Source organism: Ambystoma mexicanum, chromosome 2q (assembly GCF_040938575.1).
Source record: "Ambystoma mexicanum isolate Mex_15411 chromosome 2q, UKY_AmexF1_1, whole genome shotgun sequence".
NCBI lineage: Eukaryota > Metazoa > Chordata > Amphibia > Caudata > Ambystomatidae > Ambystoma > Ambystoma mexicanum.
The window spans coordinates 242,362,259-242,380,099 of NC_090924.1; positions in this window are offsets into that span (position 1 = coordinate 242,362,259).

Here is a 17,841-nt window from a genome sequence, read left to right on the forward strand (position 1 = left end):
ATTTCCTGCGGCTGCATTCCTGATCTGCTCCATTCATCTCGCTGATCCAGATTTCACTACAAGGCCAAAGCATTGCTAACCCTACTCCAGCAAGGCGAAAGCTTGCTGATCCTGTCCCAGCAAGGCCATTGATCCAGAAAAACCCACTGAATCCCATTAAAAAGGGGAAAGCTGTGGTACCTTAAGCATCCTGAAACCAGACCAGCTTCTTGCCACTACCTGCATGCCCGCTGATCCTTAGCATCCGGTGACCAGACCAGGCCCAGCTGTCTTTTGTCAGGGGAGTCCGCATCCGGGGACCAGAATCTTTTGTGACCAGAGCCTGTTGACTGTCCAAAATCCCTAGACTTAAACGTGGACTGTGAGTATAAATCCCCACCCGATAGAAACACATAGCCTACCTTATCTTGACCCTTTTGTCTCTATCCTATTCTCTAAGCAATCCTATCTTACCCTGGTAACTTGTTAAAACTGTTAGAATCGCCTGTGCACCCTGTCCTTGATTTTCTAAGTACTACGCCATTTCTCTATTAATTCTGTCTTTCATAGATCATACGTCATTAGCAATATTTTGATAAAATAAATTAATTTTCCCTAAAGAAAAGGGGTAAAATGTGTGAAGGATTACAACTGCAGCGTAACTTTGATATTCACGGGTGGCGTTCCTCTTTTCTTAGCCATTAAATCTAGTTTAAGTAAAATTGGCCTTTCATTTTAAAACCAATTTTCTTAATTTTAACTGCTCTATTTTCCTAAAACCGAACCTCATTCTACCTTCCAAATCTCTCTCGATTCACCAGCTAGAGACCTCCTTTCACCTCTATATAGTTCCTGTGATATATATCTATCCCCAGCCCACAAACCGCATCCCAATTCAGTGTTTTTCACCTGTTTTATTTTTTTAAAGAAACTGTTTTTGCATTTAAAACGGCTTCTGTGTAAAAATGCATCTTTCCAACGTGTGATTTGACTGCACTGGGTTTTCAATTTTAACTTGCTTTGTGAACTGTATGCTTCTGTGATACTTTGCCTGATGGTTGCTAGTGATATAACATCCCTGATACTGTGATAAAACATATGCACAGCATTATTTAAACACACATATAATTAATTATTTATCAAAATCCGAATGTCAGATTTTGATTCGGTTTTCTGTCTCTTATCCCTGACTAATTGGTTATTTGTGGGTTGAGGGAACATTGCAGGGGGAAACCTTAACTTGGGTGCTATCTATCCGAATTCAAAAAGTGCTCCTATTAAATTGTACTTTGGATATGTTCTACTAGAAGGTTAACGAAGTGCATTGCTTCCATTTCCATTGTCATTATCACCCCATTGGTGATGGCTGCCCAATATTAAAATTTGTGTTATTTTTGTGAATTCTAAAAATGAATAAATATTGTTTTCACCAACCGGTCTGGTTCATGGTCCATTGTGACCCAGGGTTTTTGTAAAAGGGGGTGTGAGACGGGTCGGTATCAGCTCAATTTCAATTCATTGAAATTAAAGAAAAAGCATTCCTATTGAGCGCCACATCACAGGCTAAGATCAAGTGTCCTGGTCCAGTGTGTGATGCCCGATTGGTATCCTTAACACTCAGAACAAAGGCATAATTTTGGACTGGGTAGTTGACATGAATAGCCAGATCTCCATCACGTCAAAAACCCTTTGCCCATGGTCTGACCATCATATCCTGGGCTTCAGCTTTCCGTCGCAGAAACAAGTAGCACCCCCCTGCCCATCTACCACCCGCCCTGGCCCGCAGTTCACAGAAAATGTCCAAAGAGTCAATATCTGCCTTCCTCTCACCCCTAGGCCCGGGACTCCTAGACTCATCAGACCCACAAGTACTAGCAGACCTCTATACAAGTACCCTATCTAATGCAGTTAACAAAGTGGCCCCGCTCCTCCCAAGAAAGGCTAAACTGACAGGCCACTCTAAACCCTGGTTCACCCCAGATCTGCAATCACTGCGGGAGAAAAAGAGACAGGCGGAGCCATCTGGAAGAAAGACCCCACTGAACCCCTTACAATGGCCTTCAACAAGATTGCGGAAGAATACAAACTGGCCATTATGGCAGCCAAAGCGGAAGTCTACAACTCGAGAATTTCCAAAGCCAATTCCAACTCCCAAGAAATATTTAAAATGTTAAGAGAACTAGAGACCCCTACAGCTTCCCCTACCACTGTCATCAAAGACGAGACATGGTGCTCCAGCAGGGCTTTAAGTGGGGTAAGAAATCGAGGGGGGGCCCGCATTTGGGGGCGTGGCTTGTGGGAGGGGCGTGGCCTAAAAAGTAGGCAAATCGTAGGGTATACACACACACAAATATATATAAATGTTATATATTTGTGTGCGTACCTTACTATGGTGTGTGTACTATGCAAGCCATCTTTTCTAAACATAGAGATATGTAACATATTTCTACGTTTATAAAAGATGGTTTGCAAAGTACACAAACCATAGTAAGATACGCACACAAATATATAACATTTATATATATTTGTGTGCATACCCTACGGTTTGCCTAGTTTTCAGGCAATCTTTTTTAAAAAAAAGATTTCGGGTTTATAAAAGATGGCTTTGAAAGTACACAATTCAAGCCATCTTTTATAAAGCTTTGACTACGGACAAAATTGTCCGTCGACAAAGCTTTATAAAAGATGGCTTGAAATGTGTACTTTCAAAGCCATCTTTTATAAACGTCGAGGAATCCCCAGGTTCGCCGAGGGTTAAAGACGCCTCGGCGACCTGGGGAAACAAAGGGACAGCAACTGCCTCTGGTGACCTTTCGCGCGAGGGGTCACCAAAGGCAGTTACTATGACTGACAGAAGTGGCAGCCAGTCACAGCGTCGCTGTGGCTGGCTGCCACTTCTGTCGGCTCGCCTGACTTCATGGCAGGCGCGACGGGATAATGCATTCTGCCAATGTTGCGGTTGGACGGGGGCCCCGGCAGGGCCCTGGCTCAGTCCCACTTTTTGGAGACTGCCAGGGCCCGGCCCCGGCAGGCCCCGGCCCACTTTAAGCACTGTGCTCCAGTATTCAGAATGCCATGCGCGCTAAAATACATTTACTGCAACAAAAAATAGAAAAGAAACAAGCTGCTGCTTACCCACCTAACCTCCCTTCCATCACTAAAGTCCACACCGCACCCCCATTCCACTTTCGAGATGTCTCAGAATTAGAAATGGCCAACATTCTCAGAAATCTCAAACCTTCAAGATGTAAAGAGGATATCCGAACAGCAATTATTATTAAAGATTGCATTGAAGACTTAGTTCCCTTCATTATGAAATTCATCAACGCTTCGTTCTCCTCCAGCTCAGTCCCGGCCAGCCTAAAACAATCATGGGTCCTCCCCCTACTGAAGAAACCCTTGCTAGACCCATCAGAACCAAATAATTACTGTCCCATCACAACAGTACCATTCTTGCTGAAGATTCTGGATAGAGCAGCCTACAACCAGATCCAATATTACCTCGTAACAAATCACATTGTAGGGGTATGCCAATCAAGCTTCCTGCCAGGCCATTGCAGGGACTCTGCTCTATTAGACTTGAAAATCCAACTTGACTCCTTCAGAGATGAAGGCAAACCAGCACTTCTCCTCTTACTTAATCTATTGGCCGCCTTCCACTTAGTAGATCACAAAACCCTGTGCCACCACCTGACCATGTCAGCAAACTTCTCCCAAGAAATGTCCTCTTGGATAGCCTCCTTTCATGAAGGTAGGTCCATGAGAGTTTTCTCAGATACAGTGACTGCCCCCCATCCTGCGCGGTGTCCGGCAAGGTTCATTCGTCTCCCCCTCCCTCTACAACATGTTCACCAAACCCTTATTTAACCTCCTGGATGACATCGGCATCTCTTATCAACCCTATCAGGCTCATACGTTGAAGACTCCCACACTGTCAATAAAATCTATTCTATAATCCAGGCCTGGATGGCCACCAACCACCTCTGCTTGAATGACAACAAGGTGGAGATCCTGCTCGTTGGCTCATCTGCTACGCTAAAAAAACTCAGCCCTCAATTCACCTCCTTCTTGATAGATGGAATCTTGATCCCACTCTCAGCTTTGGTAAAAACACTGTGGGCCCGATTCATGGAATTATCTGCACGGAAAAAAGGGTACTTGCGTGCACAATTGAATGCAAATCCGCCTTCGCCGATTCATGGAATCGAATGCGTAGTACTTTTCCTGGACTTGTGTGGATTCACGCTGGCTCAGCACATTTGTGCAAGTTGTCGAGGTCCTTGCGCAAGACTACAAGCAGAGCATGGGTGTGGTTTGCACAGATGGCTGGGAAGGAAGCAGAACACCAAAAATGGGGAAGAACTTTGTGAAAAAGTGGCCGTTCCGAGGGACTGCCTGAAGGCACAATTCCGTGGGACGAGACGTATTCATGGATTCGCTCGTACGAACCACTCGGCTGGAGCGTGCAAGGGTAGATGTTGTTGCTGTTTATGCTTTGCGTATGGGCGTGTCGGGGGCGTTCCGGGCGCGACTTGCGAATACAGTTACTTTGCGCTGTAAATTTCATGAATACGCAGTGCGCGCAGTGTCCTTCTCGGCACGCGGCCCTTGTGGGATTTCTGCAGACATTTCCATAAATCGGGCCATAGGTGTCCAATTGGATGCCTCCCTCTCTCTTGCTAAACAAGTGAGCGCAGTGGCTTCATCAGCAGTTTACACCGCCAAGCTCATCAAATGCCCTCCAGACAGCATTGAACATTTCTAAAAGAGACCACATTTCAGCGGCTCGGAAGAAGGTTCACTGGCTGCCAATCAGGGAAAGGATTGTTTTCAAAACTTTGTCACCCACAAATGCTTCAGCAACACAACCTCACAATACCTGGCTCAGGAAATCAAAAGGGCCAAGTACAACAGACCAGTAAGATCCTTCCATGCTCATCGTCTCTTCCTACCAAAAGGAAAAAGGGTCAAAGGAGGGGGAGTCAGCTTCCCTGCAGTAGGAGTGAGCCACTGGAATGCTCTCCCCCCAGAGTTAAGAGCAGAGGAATCATATTGGGCCTTCCATAAGGATCCCGTGCATTTGTTCTCTGTGTAATATCGTGCATTGAGGCTCTGTTTATATGTTTGTTTTTGGTGTGGCTGACCTCCGATGTAAGATGATGTTTCAAGTAACTGGCTCGCAACAGTGCCCTGATGCCTCTGGGCTTAGGCGCTTTACAAATCAAATAAATAAATGTAGGAAACAGCACCCCTCCCACCCCCGACTCCCCACTACCATCAAAACGATCCGGCGACATTAAGCTTGTGAACGAGTCAATGGCATGCCCCTGACACGCATGGCTTGTCTTGTGGTTGCAAAAGCACATAAATAATTGCCAGGCAGTCGCACAGATTTTTTCAACCTACAAATTGTTCCATTAATGAATTATTGTGTGTGTTTTTAAACATGTCCCTTTGATTCCGGAAAAGAAGTCAGAATGCATTCTTAAAGTCGTGAGTGGGAGTAACAGTGTCTGGCATAAGCATGGCTAATGTCACCATTTGCATAGTGAAATAATGTTATTTAAAAGATTCAAGAGCAAGCAAAACAAACGCCGCAGCATATTAATTACTGAATGACTTTCCAGGCAGAGCCTTGGTGGAAATTCCTGTTGGCGCTCGTTAAACTTTTTTCTAGCAGACCCACCAGTTAGAATTAAACCTTCGTAGTTTTATAAAAACGGAAGCACTTTCGGTTCTCCGTGTTACCCATTTGCCACTGCTGGTTTTATTAGCGACCTCTATAGCTGTGATTGGTATATATAGTTATGTACCTGGAGCCAGAAGACTCATACATTTGTCTCTTCTTACCCTAATCCACTCTCGCAAGTGAAGCTTGGCTGCCCTCCACGTTGCCATTGTGCGAGCCACGTCCAGTACTATACTGGAAAACCTACCTAACACTGCAGGTTAGTGCTTATAAGCCGTCATCAAAGGACGGTTGAAAAAGCTCCCTAGAGCTCATGTTTGTCATTGTGAGAGTCCGGTCTAACTGGGCTGTAACATCTCCCAGCGATATGGTCCCTTGCCAGAGGACACTTAATAGAAAGCGCCCTACATTTCTCGTACAAATGCGTGTTAAATAAGGTGCATGCTGTGCTAATGAAATCAGGCCGTCCCGAACCTGCTTCAGTGGCACTGCTGAGGTTGAGATGTAGGTGATTGGCTACTGTGTGTCAGTTGTTGAGTGGTGCGTGGGCAACCCCCTTTGCTTTATGGAGCTACCTAGTACGTAGGCATAACAGGAGACCCCAAGGGCTATGAGTTCTAAAGGCATCTCCGCCCATGTCCGATGTGAAATGCAAATAAACATGTGCAGCACCCACACCTTTCTTGAATACATAAACAAGACCAATGGATGCAATTAATTGTGAATTCATGTACTTTAGTGCCACAGTTGTATTTTTGGTGTGCACGTTGACTCGCGCTGAGCTTCCTCGCGCGAGTCATCCCTGCGCGCCGAAGATGTGAGGTGTACATCAAATGAAAGTTGAACTGTCACAATCTTGTTGGCCCCTTGCTGTTAAGAGGGTCTTTCCTCATCACGACTTTACATAATAAACATACAAAAGAAAAGGAGCACGATATATACTGCGTAGCTCTGTTATTTCAATGGCGACGAAGTGAAGGACGAGGAGGAAGACCCTGCAGGCACCGTATGTACCCAGGAATCAGTCGGTCATCCTCAATCTGCTTCTTAGCGACCTAGAGTTGACCGGGTTGCATCCCAGGACATCCTCAGCACCAAGCACGGCTAGTGCAAGCGGCACTGCAGCAGAGGTGAGCCCATTATAGGGAAGTAGTTTGCGTGCTGTAGCGTGCCGTGGCTCTCCGTAACACGGAGTAGCAGTGAGAGGGACAGCAAGGAGTTATATACGACCGCGCTACACAGGAGGGTGAGAGGCTGCAGCCCAAGTGTTTGAAGGGCTAGTTATCGCTACAACACGGGGGAAGCAGGGAGGAGGACTGCACACGGCTGGAATTATACCAGAAGAGTGAGGGGCTGAAATATTTGTGTCCAGTGTAACCATACCTGCCTACATTTGAAAATCAAAATTCCTGAGATTTATGTCCCGCACAAAGCCACACAAGACTCCACCCATTTGCACACACACACGGCTCCGCCCACACCCCCGCCCACCTGTCAAAAAGGTAAACTTGGTTGTTGTAGCCTTCAGTTTGCTTACTATAGCATTGAATGAATGATTTTCAGTGCTATTTTAAGCAAAATGAAGGCGGCGCCGCAGCCGAAATAATGCTGCTTTCAATTCAATGGCATGGATTGAAAGCAGCATTATTTCGGCTGCTGCGCCGACTTCATTTTGCTTACTATAGCATTGAATGAATTATTTTCAGTGCTGTGGTAAGCAAAACGAACGTGGCACTGCCGCCGTAATACTAGTGCTTTCAATCCAATGATATGGATTGAAAGCACTATTATTATAGTGGTGCAGGCAGTGGGCACGAACATTTCGCACCGGGTCCTGTCATATTCTCCACCTGATTGGCTACCGGCGGCAGCCAATCAGGTGGAGAATATGACGGGACCCGGAAAGAATCTCAAAATTCCTAAGATTCGAGGAACTTTTCTGGAGACCCGGAGAAATGCTTGAAATTTCGGAGTCTACGGAAAAATTTCAGAGGTTAGGCAGGTATGAGTGTAACTGTCATCATGCCTATTGTGGGTGGTGCCATCATATCTCCTACGCTCAGCTCCCGGGTGGTGGTTAAAAGAATACATTCCATATCCAGGAGTTGTCATATCCTGTACCCAAAGCTCCCCCTGTGTGGAGGTTAAAATGATAAATGTTTCTTCTTGGATTGATTCCTGGGCATTTTATATGAAGCACTCAGGAAGGATGGTGAGGTCTGTGTGAAATTAAATGGTGAATACAAGGAGGAGGATCTTCATCATGTATGGTTTTTCTCTGTGGATAGAAATATAATCGGAATCCAAAGACTCGTTTTGGCGGAAACTGACCTGGGATGTTAGCAGTGGCATCCCTGGGTGATTTTTCACGGAGTAAGTGACTATCCCAGCACCATCTGGAAGTGACAGTGGGAGGTACTCCTGTCAGGTACTCCTGTCTGAAGACAGCTGGGAATAGGAAGGTACAGGACAATCTTGGTACTATATTGTCTGTTCCAGCACCATCTGGAAGTGAGCGTGGGTGGAACTACTGTCTGAAGATAGTTAGGATATGCAGTTTACACCTAGAGAGAACTTATTTTCATTTCTTGCGACAATCCTTGCCCATAGAGCTGTGACAGTAAAGATACTCGGATGAGAGAAAGTATTCTACATGAATGTGCTGTCTGGGGGAAGACGCAGTGCGCATTATCAAAGAATTGCCAGATGTTGTGGATGATGGTGCAGCTAATGGTGGGAGGAGAGATGGGGAAGGCTTGTATTCAATGGCAATGACAAAATTGGAGGTGCAGTTCACCAAACAGATCAATATAGTCTTAGAGAGGTATAAGTTCTTCTCCAGAAGAAAGGGAGTACTGGAGGCCGTGGACTCATTTCTAGCTGATCTGAGAGTGCTATTGGCATCATGTGAATTTACGGTAAATGAAGATGAATATATCAGAGACCAACTCATGATGCAAACATCTAACCCTAAAATGTAAGAAAGGTTGTGGTAGTCAAAGAATGCTCCATTACTGGATGCATTGGCAATAGCCAAGGGCATGGAATTAACTAGCATGTGTTTAAAGAAGGTGAATTCCAAGAATAACAAGGAGAGTGTACAGGCCATAGTAGATAAAGAGGAAGAAACCGCGAGTAGTAGCAATGAATCTAAAGTATATTTAATGAAAGAACAGAACAAAATGGGGAGGGGTTATTATGGAGGGAGTGGACCTAGTTTGTCTGGCGGGAATAATGCAGCGGAGTGAGCTGCTGAGTGACTGCAGACTTTGGCAGACCCAGAGTCTTTCTACAGTGGCCTTCGTTTTTCCCAGCTCACCCAAGACTTTAAAAACAGCATTCTGCCGCGGAGCGGCCGCGGAGTGAGCTGCTGAGTGACTGCAGACTTTGGCAGACCGTGGCAGGGAGTGGAGGAGTGGAGGAGCCTGCCTGCCTGTCAGTCTGTGTGGTGAGTCCTTTTTCTGTGAGATTTGTGACCTTCCTCGGCCACCGTGACGGGGCGGTGGTCATTCCTGAATAAACCTCTATTACAAGGTCTAGGGACGAGGGGCCCAGGACTTAGCAAACCAAGCTAAATACAGCACTAGGAATCGGGCAGGCATGACGCCCCCCCCGCTCCCTCCCCTGGAGGTGGAATCCTTCTCTGCCTCCCCCTTGTCTGGTCCCTCGTCTCCTGTGCTGGCCTCCCCGCCAGCCTCTCTGGCTCCTAGTCTTACCGGGCCACCCGCTCCTGAAATGGAGGTCACCCGCCGCGTCCTGCGGCCACCGAAGGAAGCACCGAAGGAGGCCAGTGCTCTGAAACCGAACTTGAAAAGGAGGGGCGAGAAGTCTTCGGTACCGAAGCGGGTACCGAAGCGGACAATCTCGTCAGACCCGCCTGACTCCTCGCCAGACTTTTCGGTGAAGACCGCGAAGACACCGAGGATGAATTTGTCGAGATGTGATGAGTCTCTTCTGGCCAATCCATCTGAGGCGCCACCCGGCTCACAGCCACCTCGAGTGGCTTATCAAATTCAGCCGGATCTCGTGTCCTCGAAACCAGCTTCTTTAGTCCAGGCTGAGCAAAACTTGCAAGCCCTGTCTACCTCCCGTGTGGAGGAGGAGTCGAACCTTTCGAGTAATCCATTAGCTCCGGAGAGACAAACCCCAAACGAAACATCTAGTCTGGAAAACAACAGCTCCAGTAACAAAGTAACTGAAACCTATACTGCTATGAGTCTGAGCGGGGTCAGCAATCTGGAGTACCGCACGCAGCAAACTACGACTCCAACAACTCCCAAAAAAGGTGAAAAAATCAGACTGACAAATGCTACGCATTTTTCAACTGAAACTTTATGCACTGCTATAGTTCACAACGTGCAAGCGAGCGAGGTCCTGGAGAGTCCAACTGAAGCCCAGATCACTGCAGAGGACGCCCAATCAATAGACATCACCAACAGACTCACTGGAATCATCCCAGTGTCGAAAGACCTCAAGAATGTCAATCCTTTGCACGCTCCTGTCTCTTGCAATCCGCAGGATGGAGTTAACCACGGCTATGGGCCAGGCACTTCCAGTGTATCTGGTTCACATGCAGTGGCCGACCAAACGATGCTAAAAAAGCAGGATGGGGAGGCAATTCAAGTAAAGAAAAAAAAAGACAAACAAGGACCTCAAACGGATGGTGTGTCTAAACAACTTACTCCCGCACCAACCAAAATATATCGCCATAATCCTAACAGGATGAGAAGAAGAATGACCCTAAAACCAAAAGCACCTTTAAGTAAAAAAAATGGGCCCAAAGAACGGACCTGGCATGCCTTTTACTGTCGCAGCAATGAATGATTTCTTTAAAAAGAAATTAGAAACTCGACTGAATAGGCAGCAGGAGTTGTCGGACAGTGAAATCTTGGAAAGTTGCTCGCAAACAGAAACAGAAATGACATCATTAAAAAGCTGCGCAGAAGAAGCGATTACACCTTTAAAATCTCCGGACTCTGCTTCTACAAAGACGCTGACAAAAAGCTTGCCGGCACTGAGATGGCACTATACCAACAAAACTGTAACAGTGAGAAAAGAACAATGTTTGAACGGGGAGGCGAGGGACTGCCCATCCCCTGCGAAACTTGGAGCCAAAAGTACAAGCTCAGTCGAAAGACAAACAATTCTCCAGCTTTTCCAAAGTCCTGCGAATAGTGCACCAATTCAGCACCTGACATCCTCTGAGCGAGGAAACGAGACAAGCACAAGCTTACAAAGATCGGACTCCCAAACTGCACTATGCTCATCTCTGAGGTCAGGAAACACAAAGCCATCAGTTGAGCCTAAGCACGATGAGTGTGAACGGGCAAGTGCTACAAAGTCAGCAAAAACTCCAACGCTGGTATACACTCCCATACGCATGCGTAGACTGAGTGAAACACAACAACCATCGTTACAAGACCCTTTTCAACAAAAGGCTGACATAATGACCATTATGTCTACTGTAACAATCGCGATGGCACCTTTCAGTAAGCTATATGAGAGCCTAAATGACATCCTCCGCGATCAGATGTCAATGCTGACCTCTATGTAGTCAAAATTAAACTATCTGGAAGGGTACATTGTCGGGACAGGAGGCATCCCGAAACCCAGGGCAGTTGGACCGCCCATCAGGAATGATCCCAAAATAATGCAGCACCCTCTGGAGCTGTTCACACCGGTCAGAGAAAACGCCAAGGGAGGGCCAGACTGCAATGAAAGAAATCCGACACTAACGTCGACTGCCAATTCTGAGACAGACTTAACAGCTGCTCAACAAAAAACAAGAAAAAGTGCAGCAGCAACGGTGCAACAGAAGGATCCTCTAGATGAAGTAATTGCAATAATAGAGGAAGAGGATGAAGTCTCCACGGCTGATCGCTCAAACGAGGTAACAGAAGAACTCACCAAACACGCATCAAATCCCTTCTCCTATACAAAGTCAGGTGAAGGAATGAGTAGGCCTGTCAAAGGCCTCCGGAATAACCCTAAGGTTTTTTCCTATGGTATATTCTCTCAGCAAAAGTCGATTGTCCATCTTACTTCCAAGAAAGACAAGAACACACCAGCTGTGGTGTCTGGCCCACAAGCTCCGCGGCGGCGAACAAAGACAGCTGCAAGAAGAGTAACCCCTATGTCTGAACCAAAGGAGGGTATTTCTGCATGCGGGATCCGGGCCACTGAAGTAGTTGGCAGTCAGGCAAAGAAAACACACCCAGTTCTCACGGTGGATGACCAGTCAGACTGGAGTTCGATAACCATCGATGAGATTGGGTACGAAAACAATACCAGGAAAACCCCAGAGAGAAAAGTGGGGGAAGTGGAAGTAGATACCCCTAACAAGGAACCTCCGATCAAAGTCCAAATACATGACCACCCGGCATTATCGCCGAAGTACTCAGAGAAAATTCAAAAAAACCAAAAACTGCGACTGGGAGAGGTATCGAAACCAAGGTTGAACTCAGCGTGCACAAAAAGAACGGAACCAGTGCATAGAACAAGTCCGAACATTTGGAGAAACGCCCGACCCTCACCTGAGCCAGCACATCGTCGACGAAACGAGTTGACGACTGATACAAAAACCTCAAACTGGAAGGTGGAAACGGGGCGCAGAAACGTAACCGCACATGTGCAACACTCCTCTCGGGTGGAATCGAATTCTAAAGGCACTAGAAGAACGGAACCTGAGAAACCCCCAAAAATGGAATCTAAGAAAATAGTAAGCGACTGTATTCTAAGATTGAAAAGCACAAACCCAAATTCGGGCAGAGTGTCCATGAACAGAACCAACATCCTAAAAATCCTAAGGCAAATTCCAAGCTTAAGACATATTCGAAACCAGGACCTCTGGATGGTGGAGCCAAGCACGTCTGGAAGATCCGATTATTCCTATATACATCTCAAATCCAAGAACATCGAATCTCAATTATTGAAGGAAACTGAAACCCTCCTGCGGTTGGGCTATGAACTAGTGGAAATAAAATGTTTGAATAAACAAACGGACTCTTCACTAGAAGTGGGTAGGGCAATACCCAACCCCAGCACTCCTAAACCACCGAAAAGAGACACGTGTGTTCATTATATCAGCAGGATGGAACATATCCGTCCGGTCTATAAGGAGCAAAAAACGGACACGCACAGAACGCAAAAATCCAACCAGGGTTCAAGAAAAAAATATAACAACGCCCCAGAAGGCGAAGGACGGACGGAACAGCACCAAACACTAAACGAAAGACATCCCGGTTTCCCAAGGAATGGACAAGCTCCAACCAAGTATGATGTAACAGGGTCAAATCAATCAACGCCTTGGGTCTGGCCCAACTCTAAGAGGACCCTGCGAGGTAACCAGTAGCCACGATCAGTGGTTGACGCGACTTACTATCCGTCAATCCAGGAAGAACTAACTGATGGTAACACACCACCAAAGAAGCTTCTAAAACTCGGCTGTTGGAACACGAGGGGCTTTTGGCATTTAACTAAAGCAACTGATGTGAACCTAGGGCATTTCGACATTATGTGTCTCCAAGAAACATGGCTGACCTCCAAACCGCAGCTGGATGGATATGAAATCATCTTTACAGCTGCAAAGAAAGGGGAAGCAGGATGCCCGTACGCAGGACTCTTAACCATGGTTGGAGCGGCCTCCGGAGTTGATGTTGTGGAAACTCTCCCGTCACCATACTGGATCCAAGCAACAATCTTAAAACGTAAGACACTTTCCGTTGCTTCAAAAGTGGGCACAATCCTCTTGATAAACGTTTACTGGAACCCCGAGTCGACAACAAGTGATGAATTCACCTCAGTCCTCGAGAACGTGATGGGAGAGGCTTATGGAAAAAACCCGAATCACAGCACAATCATCAATGGCGATTTTAATGCGAAGTGTGAAGGGATCGGAAATTATCAAAAACCTACAGACCAGAACTCCCTGGCGAGAAAAAGAGGAAAACTCCTGGATGAGTTAATGGAAGCCAGAGATATGTATAACCTTCACTGGTATCGTAAAGAGACTAATCTCGAGATTCCGTCTTGGCAAAGAGGGGAGCAACAAGGGACGATCGACCATACATTCGTCTCAAGAGATCTCCTTCCGGAAATTCATTCTTTTAAGATCGTGCAAACAGCTTTCAGTGACCACAACCTTTTAGTCACAGAAGGTCTAGTGTCCACTGATCAATCTTCAAACTGTTCCTTACCAATAGAGACGTCGGAGAAGGGAAAACGAGTAAAAATCTCTGAAAAAGGCCTCCGTGAGATTGAAGCACGCTATACTCGAATCGATCACAAGAACCCGCTATCTGTTAAAAGGAACAGGGAGGGCCTAGACTACACTCCTCTACTAACCAAGTTCCAGATGTCATCAGCCAAAGTAACCAAACCACAGATTGGCTATTCACATTCATATAACAAAGAACTGGTAGAAAAAAGACGACTCCATAGGAGACTGAAAAAAATGTATCAAAAGTCTCCTTCCAACGAAACTTTGGCGAACTGGACAAATGCTGTCATTAACTATAAGAGCTGGCTCATACACCATCGGCATAAACTATACCAGAACGACTCCGAACAGATGTTGCTTGCCATCTGTGGAAATAAGCCGAAGGACTTTTGGAACTTAATCAAAGGTGCCGCAAATAAGATCAACGACAATATACAAAATAATGTAGGAGAGAGCCGCTGGATAAACCACTTCTCCGTATTGTTCGCTCCAATTTCACCATCGAATATAAATCAAGTGGGAGACAGGCCGATACCCAAAGCCAAAACCCCCTGGGAAATTCCAGACGACAAGGAATCAATCCTCATTAAATTAAGGAAACTGAACAATTCCAGAGCGCCAGGGCCAGATGGCATAAGCAATCTAGAACTAAAAAAACACCCGGAGTTGTGGGCCAGCATAATGAGTAAAATTTTCTCAAATTGCAACCTTTCTAATCAAGTTCCATCGTCCTGGAAGAAAGCTAACATCGTTCCAATATTCAAGAGAGGTGCTACTGATGACCCTAACCAGTACAGACCAATCGCCCTCCTAGACGTGATGGGGAAGGTATACGCATCCCTTGTATTAGACTTACTACAAATCTGGATTCGCGTCAACAATCTCGCGGACCCTTTTCAGAACGGCTTCATAAGGAACTCAGGAACCACAACTAACATCTTGCTACTGAGCGCTCTGAAAGCCAAAGTCTTACAAGGTGGCTTTTCCATCTACGTTGTCTTTATTGACCTGGTCCAAGCCTTTGACCAGGTCAATAGACAACGCCTCTGGACAAAACTCGAAGCCAAAGACTGCCCGGATTCAATTCTTGAACCAATAAAAGCACTACATCAAGGAACTTCCATCCGAGTTCGTCTCAGCGCCGAGGGGCGCCTATCAGAAGAAATTGAGACCTCAAGAGGCGTAAAGCAAGGCTGTCCTCTGGCGCCTACGTTGTACAATTCTTATATCGCAGACTTCGGTGAATCAAGTGCAGCGATCCGACACTTTCCTCCATCATTAGGCGGCTCTAAGATAGAACGACTACTCTACGCCGATGACATTATTTTGATGGATCTGACGCCTATTGGCTTACAGCGCCAAATAGACAACCTGGTGGTATTCATGGAAAAGAACAACTTAAGGCTAAACAAAGACAAAACGAAAATCCTCATTCTTGGACAGTCTGCAAAGAAAAAACAAAAATTCACATGGCACTGTGAGGGGCAAAACCTGGAAACAGTAAAAGCATTTAAATACCTGGGAATTATGATAAGCAATGACAAAGAGGAAAAAACTATGCAAGAAGCACTATGGTCAAAACTGAAGAGCCTAACCGCGCAAGCCAAGGCGGTGGATGGAAAATACAGTCGTTTCTCGATCGTTCCAACGCTGAGATTCTTCAAGGCCAAAGTGGTGCCGGCCCTGATTTATGGCATGGACGCAATGCCATTGGCACCGGACTCTATCTGGGAGAAATTGGAAAGCTACTTCTGGCGGTCAGTCCTGGGTCTGGCGAATTGCACCCCTATTGCCTTAATAAGAAGAGAACTGTGTTTACCATCTCTCTTAGTAATAAAAATGAGAGCAAGCCTTATGTTCTACCGGAAAGTAATCAACGAGCCGGAAGCAAAAGTTCTGGACCTCATCAGAAAGGAAATCCAAAACGGCGACAATCGTATGCTCTCCATCTGGGAAGAACGAAATCTGACCATCTTAAAGGAATTGGACCTCAACGTGGAGATACTGATCCAAAATCCCAATAAAGTATCGAAAAAAATGCTCGAAGCGGACTGGATTAACACTCAAGAAGTCGCCAATACTTATTCTCTGACAGCAAATATCGCATGTGTTCCAATGAAGTTAGACGCGGTACGAGGCTATCTTCAGAAATTCCCTGATAAGAGGTTAAGCCGCCTGTTCCTGAGGTTTAAACTAAACCAACTGAAAACAAATGAAATCCTGGCTATACGTAAGCAAGCTGAAACGAATATCTGTCGCTTCTGCAAAACCGAGAACAAAATAGAAACCACGAAACACTTGATTCTCGAATGCGCAGGTTTGATGACAGAACACCATCGATTCTTTGCAGACCAACTGAAGAACTACTCTACCTTAGACATGGAAGATCTGTGGGCCATACTGTCCGGTGGTAACAACAGGCGCTGTGTCATCGGAGTGACCTTGTTTTTCAAAGCTCTGAACTTGTAACAGATCGAACAAGCGAAGGGAAGTCCAATACCCAAAGACATACAAAAATCACATTACGTAGAAGTCCCCTTTTCTTCCTCATCTGAGAATCGGGACTGAGACCAAGTCAAGTAAAGGAACCAAATCAGGATGAATTCAAGGTCATAAGGACTTTCGATCTTCCTTCTTTTTTGTAAAAATTGTGACACAATTAAAAAAAAAAATAAAAAAAAAAAATAAAAAATAATGCATCTGTACATGATAACCGTAAGGGACAATGCACCAGGTGCGAGTTTGAGAAACACGCCATGAATGCCAAGGAATGCCCAGCCCTGAAAGTGAAATGTAGATGTTGTGGCAAGATGGGGCATTTAGCTAGGTTGTGCAAATTTAACAACACAACTATGGAGACGGAAAAAGATATTCAATTTGTGGGAGAAGGGAGAAGTGAGTGGGAAAACAAAATTGTACATATTGCGTGAGGTATAGAGAACGATGATGAAGAAGCGTATGTGCCGTGGTGTCTAGTGAAAGCATTAGCCGACTATGGGTCTCCATATACCATCATTTCGGAAAGTAAATACAAGGAAATCTGGGGCAACCAAAGCCACATGTTACACAACACCGACATTATGCCAAGAGCATATGGTGGGGGGAGGATTGATATCAAAGGGCCTCATTACAAATCACCCGGTATGGAAACAACGGTGGCGGTAAACCCGCCGCCACCGTTGTTTCCATGCCAGACGATCACAACTCCTGCAGGCGGGAGGTGACGTTCCCGCCAGGTCTGACCTGGCGGGTTTAACACCGCCCGCCTGCAGGCGGACGAGGAAACACCGGCAGCATTACGAGATGCTGCTGGTGTTTCCATGATCCCCATTCCCATTGAGTCCCATAGTCCTATGGGACTCAATGGGAATGGGGATTAACACCATTCCGCCTCTGTGATTCCCGGTAAACCGGGGTTGTAATGCCCCGGTAATTCCGGGAATCACGGAGGCGGAATGGTAATATGAGTTTGGCGGTAACCAGGCGGTTTTACTGCCTCGGTTACCGCCGGACTCGTAATGAGGCCCAAAGTCTTTGTGTGGGATGACATTGCTTATGGCGACAAGAACATAAGAGCAAAAATGTATGTGGCTGTCAAAGGTGAATGTTTATTAGGTTGGTAGCATCAAGAGAAATTGGGCCTTGAGTTACATCCGGGTAAGCAGATGCAGGTCAGAGCAGTAGGGGTATACAGGGTGGAAAAATGTGCTAAAGAGGTGGAAATCAGGTTCAAGAAGGTGTTTGGGCATGGCATAGGTAAACGTAAGGGGTATTGCCACAAGATGGAACTGTCTGCCCATGCTCCACCATCTGTGCACAAAGTATACAACCTTCCATTGGGTGTGAGAGAGAAAGGGAGGGAGGAACTTCAGGGTCTATGCGAGCAAGGCATAATAGAACCAATTGAAGACAGTGAATCGTTGTCCCAAATTGTGGTCACTCAACGCCGGGATGG